This window comes from Pelecanus crispus, chromosome 4 (genome assembly GCF_030463565.1).
Source record: "Pelecanus crispus isolate bPelCri1 chromosome 4, bPelCri1.pri, whole genome shotgun sequence".
In the NCBI taxonomy this organism is placed as follows: Eukaryota; Metazoa; Chordata; class Aves; order Pelecaniformes; family Pelecanidae; genus Pelecanus; species Pelecanus crispus.
Window position 1 is genome coordinate 49,203,881 of NC_134646.1, and position 16,488 is coordinate 49,220,368.

Genomic DNA, 16,488 nt, shown 5'->3' on the forward strand with positions numbered 1-16,488 from the left:
AGTTAGATAGAAGAAATGTTACAGCTTGGGAATGCTTTTTCTAAATATCTTTTTTGAAAAATTATTTGCAAGGCTGTTGGCTATGTATACATTTCTTTCACCTCTTAGTTTAGTCCTTTCTGTTAACATAGATCCTGGATATTTTACGAGAATTTTGGAATGCTGGGGATAGCATATATTCATTTTGTTGAGGACATTTTCTGTGGGTAGATACGAGAAGAGAAAGTGAACTGTGAGCCATATATTTGATCAAAACCTAATTAATTTAGTTAGACTGCAAAAGGAAATTCATCTGTCATCTTCACATGCATCTTGTTTCCTTCTGGTATTTCTGACCATGTTAGTTCTACATAGAAACTGAAAGTAAAAAAATAAAAATCTCAAATAGCTTAAAATGCAAAAGAGGTTTCCAGAGAGTGTGTGATAGGAGCAACTTTGTACTGTAGGTGTTTGGATTTCTATTTTCCAAGACAAAAACTTGATGTTGATTAACGCAGATTTTATTTCACATTTCATTTTCTGCTTATTATAAGTCATGAAACCTATTTGTTTTAGAAATATATTAATTTTTTAATTCTATCATCTGTGCCAATCATGACATAAGTGCAGACAACAAAAACTGTGTAGCTTGCTAGAATCAGTGGAGACTTCAGCTCTGGTAATTTACAGGAAAATACTGTAGTTTCTGCAAATTATAATATAAAAATATTTACTCAGATAAGCATTTACTTCAAAATTGCCTAATAAACTCTTGTCTGAAAGGCTGCTTGATAGAAAAAGGGATGGTTCATAAAAATACTTGATAAATACTAAGTACATGTACAGCTATTAAATGAAAAATATACCAGTAGATATGCAACTGAAATGCAAGCAGAGAGAGTTTGAGAAACAAAAGGAAAAGGGAGTAGAGGCTGAAAATGGAATAGAAAAGAGACAAAGCAAAGGAAATGTTCTTGGAGATAGGGAAGAAGATAAAGCAAGCACTCCTTATGAATGCATTGCCATGTGCAAGACTGTGAAAAGCTATGACTAGATCTTCATGGTAAACATAAGTAATAACTAAATAAAATCCAGGATCTGAATTTTTCAGTTCTGATTCTTGTCACCCTTCTACTTCTCCTTTGCAGTACCTTGTAGTGGTGTTTGGGGGGGGGGGGGTAGCTCATAAAAATGGCTGAAAATGTGTTTGTTGTAGGTACCCCGTTACACTACTTTTAATCTAGCTTTCTCATTGTCTAACTTTATACATATTTGAACGACACAATGTTTTTTTCCAGTTTTTGTCTCATTCCTGGTCTTGTCAAGTACTATATTTTCTCATGTTTGGCCTTACCATAGTTTTACCGTGTTCTGCAGTGTCATCTCAAATCAAGAAATGTTCATCATCTTCCAGATGCAATTTGGAAAAAAGATTATTGCATACATTACAATCACATGCTTCATCTGTACTGCATATTATCTCCATATTTTGCAGATCTGTGTTTTAAGGAAAATGCGACATGCAGATAAGTTTTCTTTCTAATGCTAAAGAGAACTGTGAGACCTAACACTTCAAATTAAGACTACTCTGATGATACTATTGACCTTTAATTTTAGCGTATTCTTATTTTCTAAAGACCTCGAATGCAAGTCAGATTTTAAAAACTGTCACTTTTTTTTTTTCTGACTTCTTCAAATTATGCACAGGTAACTCTGTATGCACTGAGAAAAAGCATTCAGAATACTTAAAAATTTACAGATTTAAATATATTTATTATATATACTATATCAGTTTTCTCACCGTTTTCCCCATGTGCTGCAAAATGTCACTTTGGGAGATGTAAAGTAAAGTGTATATATGCTACATCATATGCTTGAGATTTAACGAACCATAAATAGTGTGAAAAAACAGGAAAACCAAGAGTCTCCTCTTATGCACTTTAACACTAGTTATTCTTTGGCCTTTCAGATGAATTTCATTTTTGCTATAGTGGAAGGTGGGTGTTCAATTCAACAGCTGTCCTTCATATTTGTTCCTCATTATGTCATTTCACTCATTGCCATGTTGTGTTATTCCTTGGCTGGCTAAAAGTTGCACTCTCATAAAAAGAGACAGTTATTATAAAAAGGAAAGATACAAAAGCAAGGAAAAGAGGGGAGGCTTAATAGTAGGCAGCCTGCTCCATTTCTGGCAAATTTGATTAATGTTGTTTTGAGAAATCAGACTTTGTTCAAATAGAACTTCTGCTCAAATAATGTAAAAACACTTGAAGCAAATTGAAAGCTCTTGTTAAATGTCTGTTCCTTTACGTGTTGCAAAAACACAGTCTTGTCCTACGTTAATGTTCATTTTGCTAATATGAGGACAACTACCATAACTAATACTAATAAAGCAGTTCAGGACTAGGAAATCTACAGTGATCTGCAGGCATCTTTCTTCTTACAGGATGTCTTCAGGCAAAAATGTGTTTGGATACGGACAAAAAAGCAAAACTAACTGGTGTCCTGGATAAACTGGGAATGAAACACTTTAAATGCAAATAGAACTATTGAATAATTGAATAACTCATAAATAAAGAAATAAAAATTCTTACTGAAAAGACGAAAAAACCCTTTTCTTTTAGAGTCACCTTAAAATGGTGTATTCCTAGAACCAGGTTTTTTACAGTATCAAGCATTCTGGTTTCATGCAAGTCTTAGAGCCCACTCTGCTCTAAGACATACTGCAGCTATCAGGTGCAATATTGCATATTGAGATATATCTATAAAGCAATCAACCATAGGTCATGAAAAATGTAGAAAATTTGGCATGTCTACAAAGTATTATTTTCAAGTTGTTACTAATATTATAATAAGCTTTAAAATATTTCTAATTTTAAAATAATTTAAATTTCATCTGATTTTCAGATTAAAGCATCGCAACCTTTAGATATTTTTGGCTTTCAAATGTTCTAAAGTTTTCCGGTTTACTGGATTTTGGTGGCCTTTTTTTAACAAAAGTAACAGATGTCCATTCCTTAGTTGTCTAAAAATTAACCGTGAGAATTCCACCTAGCTTTGCAATAAGGACCAAATTACAAAGACAATAACTTCACCTTCAGGACTGCAAAATCGTAGTTGTAAGCTTTCTAATTTGATTTACATGATTCAGAGATAGCAAAGTGAAAGTGATGATGGATAGCCAGCAGCTGTATTTGACTCCGCTATGTCTTTGGAACTAACACACAGAAATCTCAGTCCACGGTTACATAAAACCCTCTATTACGAGATCCATTAGGGGGCATGTGGTGGGTTGACCCTGGCTGCATGCCAGGTGCCCACCAAAGCTGCTCTGTCACTCCCCCTCCTCAGCTGGACAGGGGAGAGAGAATACAACGAAAGGCTCGTGGGTCGAGATGAGGACAGGGAGATCGCTCACCAATTACCGTCACAGGCAAAACAGACTCAACTTGGGGAAATCAGTTTCATTTATTACCGGTCAAATCAGAGTAGGGTAATGAGAAATAAAACCAAATCTTAAAACACCTTCCCCCACCCCTCCTTTCTTCCCAGGCTCAATTTCACTCCCAATTTTCTCTACCTCTTCCCCCCAAGCAGCACAGGGGGACAGGGAATGGGGGTTGTGGTCAGTTCATCACACGCTGTCTCTGCCGCTCCTTCCTCCTCAGGGGAGGACTCCTCACACTCTTCCCCTGCTCCAGCACGGGGTCCCTCCCATGGGAGACAGTCCTCCATGAACTTCTCCAACCTGAGCCCTTCCCATGGGCTACAGTTCTTCATGAACAGCTCCAGCGTGGGTCCCTTCCACAGGGTGCAGTCCTTCAGGAGCAGACTGCTCCAGCGTGGGTCCCCCAGCAGGGTCACAAGTCCTGCCAGCAAACCTGCTCCAGCGTGGGCTCCTCTCTCCACGGGTCCACAGGTCCTGCCAGGAGCCTGCTCCAGCACAGGCTTCCCATGGGGTCACAGCCTCCTTTGGGCACATCCCCCTGCTCCAGCGTGGGCTCCTCCCCGGGCTGCAGGTGGATCTCTGCTCCCCCTTGGGCCTCCATGGGCTGCAGGGGCACAGCTGCCTCACCAGGGGCTGCACCAGGGGCTGCAGGGGAAGCTCTGCTCTGGCGCTGGGAGCACCTCCTCCTCCTTCTTCACTGACCCTGGTGTCTGCAGTCGCTCCTCTCACATATTCTCACTCCTCTCTCCATCTTCAGTTGCTGTTGTGCAGCAGCTTTTCCCCCTTCTTAAATGTTATCACAGAAGTGCTGCCACTGTCACTGGTGGGCTCGGCCGTGCCCAGCAGTGGGTCCCTCTTGGAGCCGGCTGGCATTGGCTCTGTCAGTCACAGGGGAAGCTTCTAGCAGCTTCTCACAGAAGCCACCCGTGTAGCCCCCCCACTACCAAAACCTTGCCACACAAACCCAATACAGGGCATCACCTTAATTGTAATGTCCTCTGATAGCTGAGCCAAAGAAGTGGTATATTTTGCCTAATTTTTATCTTTTTTTTTTCGTAGCCTGTTCTGTTAAGTATACCTTGCACAGTTCTGACAACAGGCTAGGATTTCCAGAGAGCCTTGGAGTTCTTTGAAGCACATTCCTACCCCATTCAATAATTTATTTTGTATATAATGCTGCTGCTAATTTAAATAGGCATGAAAACAGACAGAAAAGCAATAATAGATGTATTGTCCCATTAGGGCGACTAGGGCAATTACTAATTCACAAATATTGAAACTAGCACTGATTGAGATAAATGGATTTCTCATAATTTAATAATGCAAATCACACCAGCAGTGAAGACCTACAACTATTGGCAGTACAGCAATGTGAATTTTAGTACAGAAATGTAAAGTCAGTAACATTATTTTTCTCTGCATTACATAAAATTATGTTGTTAAATACTTCTTCGGTTTACTTCTATTATTTTGCATTTCTTCCACTATTTTATCTATTCTTAAATCTTTGGGCCAAGTTCTTCCAGCAGACAACCCTATTCAGTTAAAGTCATGAGTGGTTTTGTAGTTGAATGCCAAAGCGATTTCAGGGTTTTATTTTACCCATTCTGTGTTCTCAAATGGCACAATATTAATGTGAATTGGTGTCATTTAGTCATTCATCAGCTTCTTTAAATTCAGTTTTCTTATTAAACAGAGATATTGCTTCATATTGGAAAATTGTGCAGTAACTGTTTCTTTTAAAAATATTTAGTAAATTCTGATACGTTTAAAACATGAGACAGAAATTGGTTGTATAGTCATTCATATAAGGCTAATGAAAATGAACAAATTTTAAGAAGGCAAAAATCAGTATCTTTATAACCTGTACTTCTTATCTGATAAAATGCCTTATTTTGAACATAGTCTAAATGACCCTATAAGTCCAAACTTCTACCAAGAAGCTTCATTAAAGTACATAAATTACTACAACTGTCAGAGATGGCATTAAGTATTCAATAAAAGTAGACTTAACACAATTAATAGCAATTAAAATTATACTTTTATGATGTCAGCCACCAGCACTGTAAAGACATAATTGCCTGTAAGGACTTCTCTACCATATTTATCCTCTAAAACTGTCCAATTTATATGAAAAATGCCAAAAACATATCCCAAATGGGTACCATTATCTTCTTGGATTTTTAAAAGTGATCTGTCTTTATCCAGCCTGTGCACATTAAGCTAATTTACTTTAATTAGTTTTTTCCTCATTGTCTTAATAGGCATGTTGATAAGGTTTTATTGGGGAGGGGGAAGGGGGGATGTTGGTTGCGGTTTTTTTCTTTTCCTGACTACAGATGTTAAACTTTACTCATTAAATATCTTTTAAGAGACTGCTACCTGGAATCCTGCACTTGGTTTGTCCCTGTTCTTATTCTCTCTCTTCTGTGCAATTGTCAGTTACAAACATACTGAATGATAAGATCTTTAGTATTTTTTTAGAAATGTAAAGCAACTGTGCTTTGGTTAATTAACTGGTCATTAAATAAGAAAGGATGACATTTTCGGCTGTGCTGTAAAAAGGAAGTTTGTTCTGGACATAGTGAATTGAGTAACTAATTCCTAGAACAGTAACTTCTGTCTCTAATATTCAGACAGTAGAATATCTGTGAAAAAATGCCAGAGTTTTCAAGCAATATTAAGAACAAAATTTAAGGATGTAATCAACAGATTGGTGTCTGACTTTAGGTATTTAAGTTAGAAGGCTGAGCCTAGATCTTAAAGTTAAGTGCTTACACCTCCCTATGTAATTGGGAGCCCTGTGTAATTGATGGCGAGAGGTAAGCTCCTAATCTAGGTCTTTGAAATTGTCTTTGGAGCTGTATAAATCACTCTATTGACTGTATAATTGAGTTGCTGGTCTTTCATCACTGAGCTACCTGAAATCTAGATGTGTGAAGTTTAACAGAAGACCTTCCTCTCTATATTGTCTTCTGAAATACTCTCTATTGATTGAATAAAGTTTGCAAAGGTATGTCCAGTGTTTTGACAGCATTTCTATAGGTCTGTTTTTAAATTGCCTTAATGTTTACATTCTGTAAATTTTCCTTATACAAAATGTGAGTTGCCAAACCATTAACGTGGTTTTATCAGATTAGACTGTGATTTGTGCCTTACCTTTCCAAATACATTTGAGGTTCAGTATGAATGTTTTGCAATACACAAAAGACAAATTGATATCTAATTTATGTTACTGAATGGATAGTTCAATTTTAAACCAGCATCACCACAGTCTAAAAATCAATAGCCCATAAAGATGCAGAATGGTCAGAATAGGATTACATACGAATTTATGAGAGTGAATACTGTTTTGAAACTCAGAAATAGCCATGCATGTGTTTTAAAACCATACAGATATAGGGAGTTTTATAAGTGTTTAGGATTCTTTAGAAATGAAAACTTTTTTGATAGAAGTCCCTCAGAAAAGCACAGAATTTAATGATGAATAAATATTAAACACTGCAGAATCAGCCCCTGATTCAGCTGATTCATTTAAAAATGAGGAACTTCAACATCCTTTTGGACACCATGAAGATAACTTGAACTCACTTCACATTCTTAAGCATTTCCATGAATCTGAAGAATGCCAGAGACTGATATCCTGATGCATAACTGATAGACAACTTTACACGTAGGTAACAAGGACTTTCTGTACAAGCTATGAAAGTATTTTACACTTATGGAATGAAAACATGTTCAAAGTGATTAGAAAGAATTCTTGGTAACTAAAGTATTTGTATGAAGCAAACGTAAAACACTTACTACAGCTTTTTTTTTTATATTCCTATAGTAGTGTATTGGTGACTTCATATTACATCGCATTGACTTAATTATTCGTAATTCATCCACAATATTTTCTTTCATCGTGTCTATACCTTTTGCTAGAGAAAAGCAGTTGACTAGCTATAGGTTTCCAGACTACTGAATTACAACGTACCAGGTGATTTTTCAGGAGGTGTTTTTGCTTTGCTAGCCCAACTTGAACTTTACTAGGCAAATTTGTTCTTTTCTTGGAGCACAAAATTATTTATATGGAGAAGATCCAATAACCTGTTGACTGACATAATGAAATATAAGTGTTGAATTAGACATCAGAGACACATTTCATACCATTATATTAATAAGAAAAATCAACAGAATTTTAACTGGTAGTTTTCATGGCTGAAGTCTTTTCTTCCAACTGTAATTGAAGGTGAAACATTATTAAATTGAAGGTGAAACAAGCTTATAATAAAATTAGAGTAAGTCAGGATAAAATGATCCTATGTATTGTGCATGTACGTGTGTTTCTGTGTATGTATGTGTAAATAAATTTTCATTCCACTATAAAATTCTGAGATTAGCCTCCATAAGAAGTAAACTTTTGAAAATCTAGTCATAGGATATTTTTAATATAACTATTCCTCAGTAACAAGGGGTGAGAAGAAAAAAAATGAGGGGAAATAAAAACCCTAAGTGTAAGAGTAACATTTATAATATCATAAGTATTATAAATGATAGCAAGCCAGAGAAGCAAAGTAGATGTTTGAATTTTTTTGACAAATGTTTGGAATTTTATTAAATCTTTTCCTTTAAGGTAACTATTAAAGGAGAGCTGTCTTGTAGGAACACTCAATGTTATTTGTAACAAACTTCCTTGAAAATTTGATACATTACAGGCCTGAGATCTGGAAACCTGTGGCTTGGTCTTGGTTTGTGCTAACATCCAAGGCTTAATCATTTCCTGGTCCAAAAACTAAACTCCAGACACAACACTATCGGAGGAAGGAGCTGAGCTTCCATTAGCAAATTTAGGTGTTGTTCAGTTCAGACTTTTCATATGCTGAATTCGGTGTCCGATTTTGCAAGAACATGTCGCCAAATCTGTCATCAGTAGAATTTGCATAGATAAGAGTATAAGAACAGAGCAAGCGTGTACAGCCAATTCCATGAAATAGATCAAATCAGACTACTAGAGACTAGCACCTGAGCCCCCCATAGAAGTTCTCACAAAAAGTTTTGTCTATAACTTTTATGCAACTTATGCAAATTACATACCAGTTTTATATTGCCTGCCTCTCAGTGATGTGATTTGTAATTCATTCAGACTTCTTCTGCATCTAATATTTATCTAATAAAATCACTTGTCATAGTGGAATTGACAACTGAAAACGATGGCATTGAAAAATAAATTAGCACTGGAAAATACATCTGGGGATTTCCTTATGAAAAGCATTCCAAGGGAAATGGCATAAGGAGCCATAAGTATTCCAGATGGTAAATTATTTTCTATATAACATTCAGATCTATCTCTAAAAATCAGCTTTTTTTATACATTTATAAGATCTTTCCTGTCTTTAGCTTTTCAGTATCGTAAAGTATTTTCTTTCAGTGATGGAAAGATATCAAGAACTTATTTTCTGTGGCTTATGGTACTGATGTTAGTCAAGAGAGGTTTCAGAAAGATCAGTATAACTCCGGAAATCAGAAGAAGCCACCAGTGAGTGTACAATCACTGTATATATAAAAATGAGTTGAATATTTCTCTGTGTTTGACCCCACACGCTCATTTTTCCTATAGTAGTGACCCAACCTAACAAATATTTCTCAAATTAGTATGGTGGTTATATGAGCAAAGAGGTACTGCGACATTAATGACATCAGAGATGGTTATTTTGCACTTTAATACTAGGAAATCTGGATAATTCACACTATGTAAGAAGGTTCAGGATAAAACAGGGAACTGAAAGCATAAGTCTGAAAGATTGAGAATTTATTAGCATTTACTGTTTTATTAGCTTTTACAGTGTTATATCAGGGTGTATGGTCGTCTTGAAATCAACTAATACAACAGATTCTTCTCAGTTGTTTCCAGATACTTAGCTTCCAGTTCATAACAGAATACTTTATATATATAATCTTGCATTAGCTATTGTTAAATTTCATCCCATTTCTATTACACCAGTCATCAAGGTCATCCATTGTTTCCTGTATAACAGTCATCTTCTGTATTAGAGCGCCTCCGCTTACATTGTGTTATCAATAAATTTCATGAGCCTGTTCCTACTATTTTTCCTGCTAAGACCACTAATGAAAATATTAAATCACATAACTGAAAAATCAGGCTCTGAGAAACTCTTCTATGTCTGGCTTTCACCACTTCCAGCAGGTATCTCGCCTTCGACAATTCCTTACCTATCTAACCTCTATTATCTTGAGCTCAGTTAATGTGGCATTCCTTCAGTTTACTAATGGTGATGGACGAGAGCTACTGTATTTCCTATATCCAGAAAGAAAACAGATATTTTATTAAAGACGGGAACGACGTTAGTCTAGCATTGTTTACTTTTGATGCATAAGATACAAACACATTAAGTTGAACAAGTAGGAGACATCTAAAGAAAGACTACAAGAAGAGAAAGGTTTCTGGGCAGATCTTCCGTGTGTATACCCTCCCACCACTTGGCAGTCAGTGGCTGAAGTTTTGTTATGTCAGAGGTCAGAGTCGGGTCATTATGTTTAATAAGTATCAATGAATCCACTAGGCCTTTTGAATTATTCATGCTTTTGGGCTGCATCATTTTGTGATGGTGACTTGCACAAGTTAATTATGTTTTTTTTAAGGAGACATTTGTGTTTGTTTTTTAGAACTTCTCTTGTGATAGTTGAATTGAAAGATCCCTATTCTAATGTCGTAATAATGAGAATTCCCTATATATCATTATGTAGGCCTCTATGGAATCCTTCTTCAATTATCTCTTTTTCAAGCTGAAGAACTCTGGTCTGCTCCACTGTCTTCCAGTATGGAATGACTTCAAAATCCCTCCATATTCTTCCTGCCTTTCCTACCTCTTTCCTAGATCTGATGCATTTTTTTGAGATGCGGTGATCAGAAATTCAGTGTTCAGCATGAATATACAGTGGATGGATTTATAGCATTAAAAAGTTTCCTGCTGTGCTTTTTTCCCCTAATAATTTCTAATGTTCTAATGCTGCTTTTTTTGACTGAGGTTGGAAGCTGGTGATTTTAGAGAACAGTCACAATGACTCCAAGGTTCTCTTTCTAAGCAGAATTTAGAATCCACCGTTTTGAATGTATAGAAAGGGGTATTTATTCCCACACAGTGTTGTATTTATTGACATCAAGTTTCATTCATTCTGCTTCTGTGTACCATTCACAGTTGTTTCAAATGAACAGCTCTCCCTGATGAAGCAGCTCATCAGAGATGACTGTTGAATTATGGGTTCTTGGAGAAATACCCAAAACTTTTTTTTTAATAAAGGAGGTCACAGTACAGTTGTGATGCACTTTTTAAAGTACCCTTAGTTAGCAATGTAGAGTTGAGATGCAGCAAATTACAGTGATGTAAAATTGCAACCCTCACACTGCAATGCTATGCAATTGCTGTGGAATAAGTAATCTTTATTTGCTTGCTCTTTATGAGAGAAAGAGAGAGAGAATATCTTTAAAAATCATCATGATAAGGAAGGACAAATAGACCTGGAGCCTGGATAGTTACATATAATTTTTCCAGATTACTATGTAGCTGAATGAAAACTTGCATACAAAATAAACCCCAAAGACTATTAAAACTAAATTGTCTTCATTTCTATTCTTCAATTTTTATTCCCTTCATTTCCTAGTGTCACCTACTTCCTAAATATCAGTTTTCAGACTGCAAGTGCTGTGGAGCATGCATTCTTTTGTTGTTGGTTTTAAATTTTGTGAAGTTGTGACATTTTCAGGACTTCTCAGCTAGTCCTACATATTATCTTATATATAGAATCTAACCAGCTAATTCAGATTATTAGAAATACTTTCACTAAAATCAGTGGAGAATCAAACTGATAATAAAGCTATGCTATCTTTCACTAGGAAAAATGAAATTAAATGCTGTGCTATTTATGCCATGGCACAATAGTTCTGTTGTCTTTTGAAGATATCACAAACCCAAATGCACATAAAAGAATCATATAGAAATCAAGCTTTATGTCTTCTAACGTCCCCCATTACTTTTAATGAGACTAAAAAATAAAGATCAGAAAATCTACAAGATTAAATTATCTACCTTCAGTTAAAAGAATCTCTATCTTATTTGTAGGAAAATGTAAAGTATAGAAGATCTTTTAATGGGACTTCACTGTGTCTGCTATAAAGTAGTTCAGTGAAAGAGTTCACTTTGATATAGCACAGACACTGCCTCATTGACTGTAATTGTTTTGTTAGCCATACCTGTTCCATATACCTTAGTGTACAGATACCTGTATTAGGTTTCTAATTCTGTAATGTGCACATAACAATAAGAGACCTTATCTAAAAATCCTTTGAAACATCATTAATGTTTTCCCACATTCCAGCTGAACTCATTGATTCTTGCCTGTATTACTTGAGACTATATTGAAAAAAGCTAATGAGATTTGGCTTTCTTTTACAGGAAACATATGAATTTCTTAAACAATGTCAGACCAATAAAAAGGCGTAAATTAGATATAGTCTGTGAGCAAACTTTTTCAGAATAGACATAAGTTTTCCACTGAGACAAATACTATATTTTGGTCTTCTTTTCTATTGGTATTTACTCATAATGATGTGTCCATCTCCAAGGTAAAAAGAAAAGTATATTTTTACCATTAGGGGAATAGAAATTCTGCCAGTAAAAATCATAATTCAAAAGCAGAAGCATTAGTACTTTGGGGTAAATAATGAAAGCTGGTCTTTGGTGTTTCTGTCAGCGTAAACTGCAGGAGGAAGGTGAAGACTCCAGTCTACCTAATGTGGCAGTTACTGTTGATTTTTGCATTTAATGTTGTTCTCTTCTGATGAATCACACACATGCATAACTTGCTGTCGGTTTGCTGTAATTATCATAGATCATCTTCATGATTTGCCACTTGCAACCTAATATATTATGATAGTTGAAGTAATATGTTCTGGTTATAATTGGTTGCCCACTATTGATATGGGTAATGGATCTCTCCTGTGAAATACAAACAGTAACTAGATGCACAGCATGCAGGTGAGTTAAGTACCCACACTACCCAGGAATCAGCAGGTATTCTTCATGACTTAGTCTCCAGACATATTTTTCTGGAAGCTCAGCATATCTCTAATTGCAATTATATTTTGTGTCCATCTTGTCTCAGATCTTAGAAAAGGAGTTTCTGTGTATAAATATTTAAGTATGAAAGTAAAAGGCAATACCACGCACTTTTCTGCAGACTTGGAGAAATATAACTGGCATAGATCTTTTCACAGAATTCCCATTTATATTAGTAGAGCTGGTCTCAAGGATAATTCACATCCCAGAGGAAAATCAAATCTTTAAAATGGGAACTATATTTTGACGTGGCAAGTCTTCATATTACATGTTTAGTTCAGTGTAATCAATAGCATTAATAAATCAGTGGATTGACTGAATTCTGAAAGGATTGTAGCTCTCGCACAGTAAATTGGTGTTTGTGTTCTCTATGTGAACACAGAAACACTGTAGTTCAGTGCGCAGTTGGTGTAATATTGACTTTTCCTGATATTTAGTCACTGTGTGTTCAAGGTTGACACGGGCAATTATATCCCACCGGTATCTGTCAGTAACCATATTTGTCTAGGGTGCTGGTTTTCCCCAAAACACTTCTTTGATTTTAAGGCCTACCCTCTTTTACGTGTTCTATTCAAAACTTCCAAAACAAGCTGGAGACAAAATTTACATCCTTTCAAAGTGCTATTAAAGAGTTTGATAAAAAAAAAAAAAATGCTTGAGGTAAATGTTTGCAGATCAGCATAAGCTTTTCAAATACTTCACTTGGTTTCTTTCTGTAAATCCAGTTACAGGTGTTGAAGAGCAAACCATCAAAACCTTTAAAGGCTTAGCCCCTCTTTTCTCATCCTTACTGTTTTACACCTTTCTAAAAAGACTTAAAAAAAAAAACCCAAACCTGCAAAGAACATTGCATCCAAAACCACACACAGGTTTAGCCTGGGGTGATTATCTTTAGTTTTAGTGAACAAGGTCTCATTTGACTTTGCATATTTCAAAACCAGCTTAGACTTGGATATTACTTTTCTGACATTCATTGCAAGAACTCTTTGAAAAGAATAAATTACATTCTATTCAATTCATTTTTTTTTTATTTAAGGCTTTTATGTTACCTCTAAAATATATGAGAGACAGCAGTTTTCACCAAACTTTCTGCTCTAATTACAACCTGCCTAATACTAACCTGATCACCTACCAGACAGTGATTATATTTCTGCATAACTTGCAGAGTTGGTGGAAATACATGACACAGTACAAATTAAATGATTTGAAGGAAATTTGCAGTTGATTACAATTTATCAGTACAATAGAAATAGGTAAGTAGATACCACACAAATAATACATAGATAAAACATAGTAAAGAAATGAGACAACTTGGGATTTTGGAGGGGAGGGAAATAGTTTGACATTTTTGAATAGCTTTTAAGAGTCTGAATTAACTACTGTGTGTTCATATGTCTGGTTTAAACATGGGAACTGGTAAAATCTATGTACCACCTTCAGTGATGTTGGCAGCTGGAATGAGGGGGCAAAAACCACTTTAAAATGTTTCGTGCTTGGGCTAGGATCAGAATTCTGAAGGTGTTGGTATTGCAAAACATTCATTTTCAGCATCTTTTTGGCTCTTGATAGAAGTACTGCTTTTGATGGGCCAGAATTTAATCTCAAAACTTATTAAAATAGTAATTATTAGAGGTTCTTTAAAAGCCAGACTCCATTTAATTAACAACAATTTGAGATTTTAGATGGTACAGATCTGAATACTAACATTCTTTGACAACTGGCTTTCAAATATGCTAGGTTTCTCTCAGAACTGCCAAAATTATCCTGCTAAGTATTCAGCAGCAGTCTATGGTAAAAAGCTCCTTGTCATATCATTCCATGCACATTGGCCATTCTCAGCTTCATGTGAATGTTCATCATGATCTAAACATAGAGAATCAAGGGAGGGGCAGAAAAGTGGTCTATGCATACAATAATAATGATGATACAACTTAATCTAAAGTAAATGTAAAGATGTAGTCTTTTATATTCCTAAAATTGTCTTCATACACACAGAGTCATCTTTTGACTTTTCAGGAATATGCATTGATACTTTTGTATGTACAGCCTTGCTAGATGGAATGCATTTTTCATAGTGCCGTCAGCAGCAAAACTAATTGTATTCCATGTAAACATAAAAAAACCCCATTCTTCTCTTTAAGGAATAAATCCACTTTGAAAAGATAAGGCATATTGTTGGTTTATGCTTATTCAAAGCTTTGTTGAAAAGTTAATAAAAATGCAGAAATTAATGTAGTCTTGTTAACAATAATTTAAGCAATTAAATATTCTAGTCACTTTTAAACTCTTTTACCTTTAGCCCTGTTTTTCTCACATGTTTTACTCTTTCCTTCTATTAAGAAAAACCCAGTAGATATTTCATAGTGAAAGTGTAGTTTGGTTTTCTGTTCGTTTTTGATAGTGGACGTTGTGTGGGATAAAGTGTTGTGAAGTTGAAAAAGTTGCATGGTATGGGTGAACATGTAATTGAAGAAGGAGATCTTTTGTTCACAAGAACTAGTAGTTACAGCATGAAACTCATACTTACAAATAGTTTAAGCAATGCGAGGTTTGATATGAAAAGGAATGCACAGTGCTCTAATTATTACACATATTCTTAACATATGTTCTGCATTATGTCACAGAGATACCTGTTCTTTAATGTTACTTTTTGCCGTGTTGCTTTTCCTATGATACCAATTATTTTAAGCATGTATGACAGGTAACTGGCATCTTTATAGCTGTGAGGTTGCATCTCAGCAGGTTTTACCAGTAATACTGTGAACATGAAAATAATATGTTAAGAATCTGTTCTATGGAAAAGGATATCATAGACATAGAAAATGCGCTAAACAACCTTTGACAAAAGAAGTGACTCATGAGCTGAAGTATGCAGCTTCTAAGTAATGATATTTTAAGATTAAAATGTTGCATATTCCAAGGCTGTCTTTCAAAACTGTTGTTCAAATTTACTGACAGGAGCTCTATGCGATGCACATCACTGTTAATAACCAAATGAATTAACAGCATGTTGAGGGTTCTGTAGAGACCATATAGATAAATTCCTGTTGCAATTAAATAAGAAATACGTGCTTGTGTAGAAGGAGGTGAATCTTTATTACTAATATACAGTTATCATGTTGGGTTTTACTGTGACAAGGTTATAATATAATATATGTGTATAGAGTGTGCTGGTTTTGTCACACAAGCAACAATGTAACAAGTTTGTACAGAACAATTATATGTGTAGTTATATATAATAAAAAAATGTATAAAACTTTAGATTTATACAAATATATAACTAGTTATACATAACTATAGTATTTTATACATATTCTATGCAAATTCATTCTATATAAACTATATGTAAGATTATAATTTTATACATATATATAAAAGATAGTTATAGATATACATACATATATAGATAACTATATTCTTTAAATTTTATTTTATTTTTACATGAATTGTACCCAAGTGGATTTACCTGGACCCAAGAAATCTGTTCTCACTGAGCCTTTCAGTTTTAGTTAGTTGTTTACATCAGAGCTGCTATTCTCAGTCCAAACACTGTGGTCTCTGGTTCCTTGCATGGCTGGGGTTATGGTAGCAGACTGTTGCTTACCATGGTAGGCTGCAAGGCCCATTCATTCATACTGAATGAGGCTGGTGCTGAGAACGTAGCATTATTTATTCTCCATAGAACTGCAACTCTTGGCTGTTTCTAATTCATTTGTTACCAAGAACTTTGGATCAATTGTGCCAATGATCCAACTCAATAAACTAGTAAATAAAAATGCCCTACATGATCTTTGGCTCCGGACTCTTTCCAGCTGTGTCTAGGGACTTGGCTTAAATACAATTTACAAAAGAGCACTATTCACATAAGTAGCCATGATGCTTTTTTGAGATGATGATAAATGTCTAGCCCTATCCATTCTGTTCCATATAACTTTTATTGAA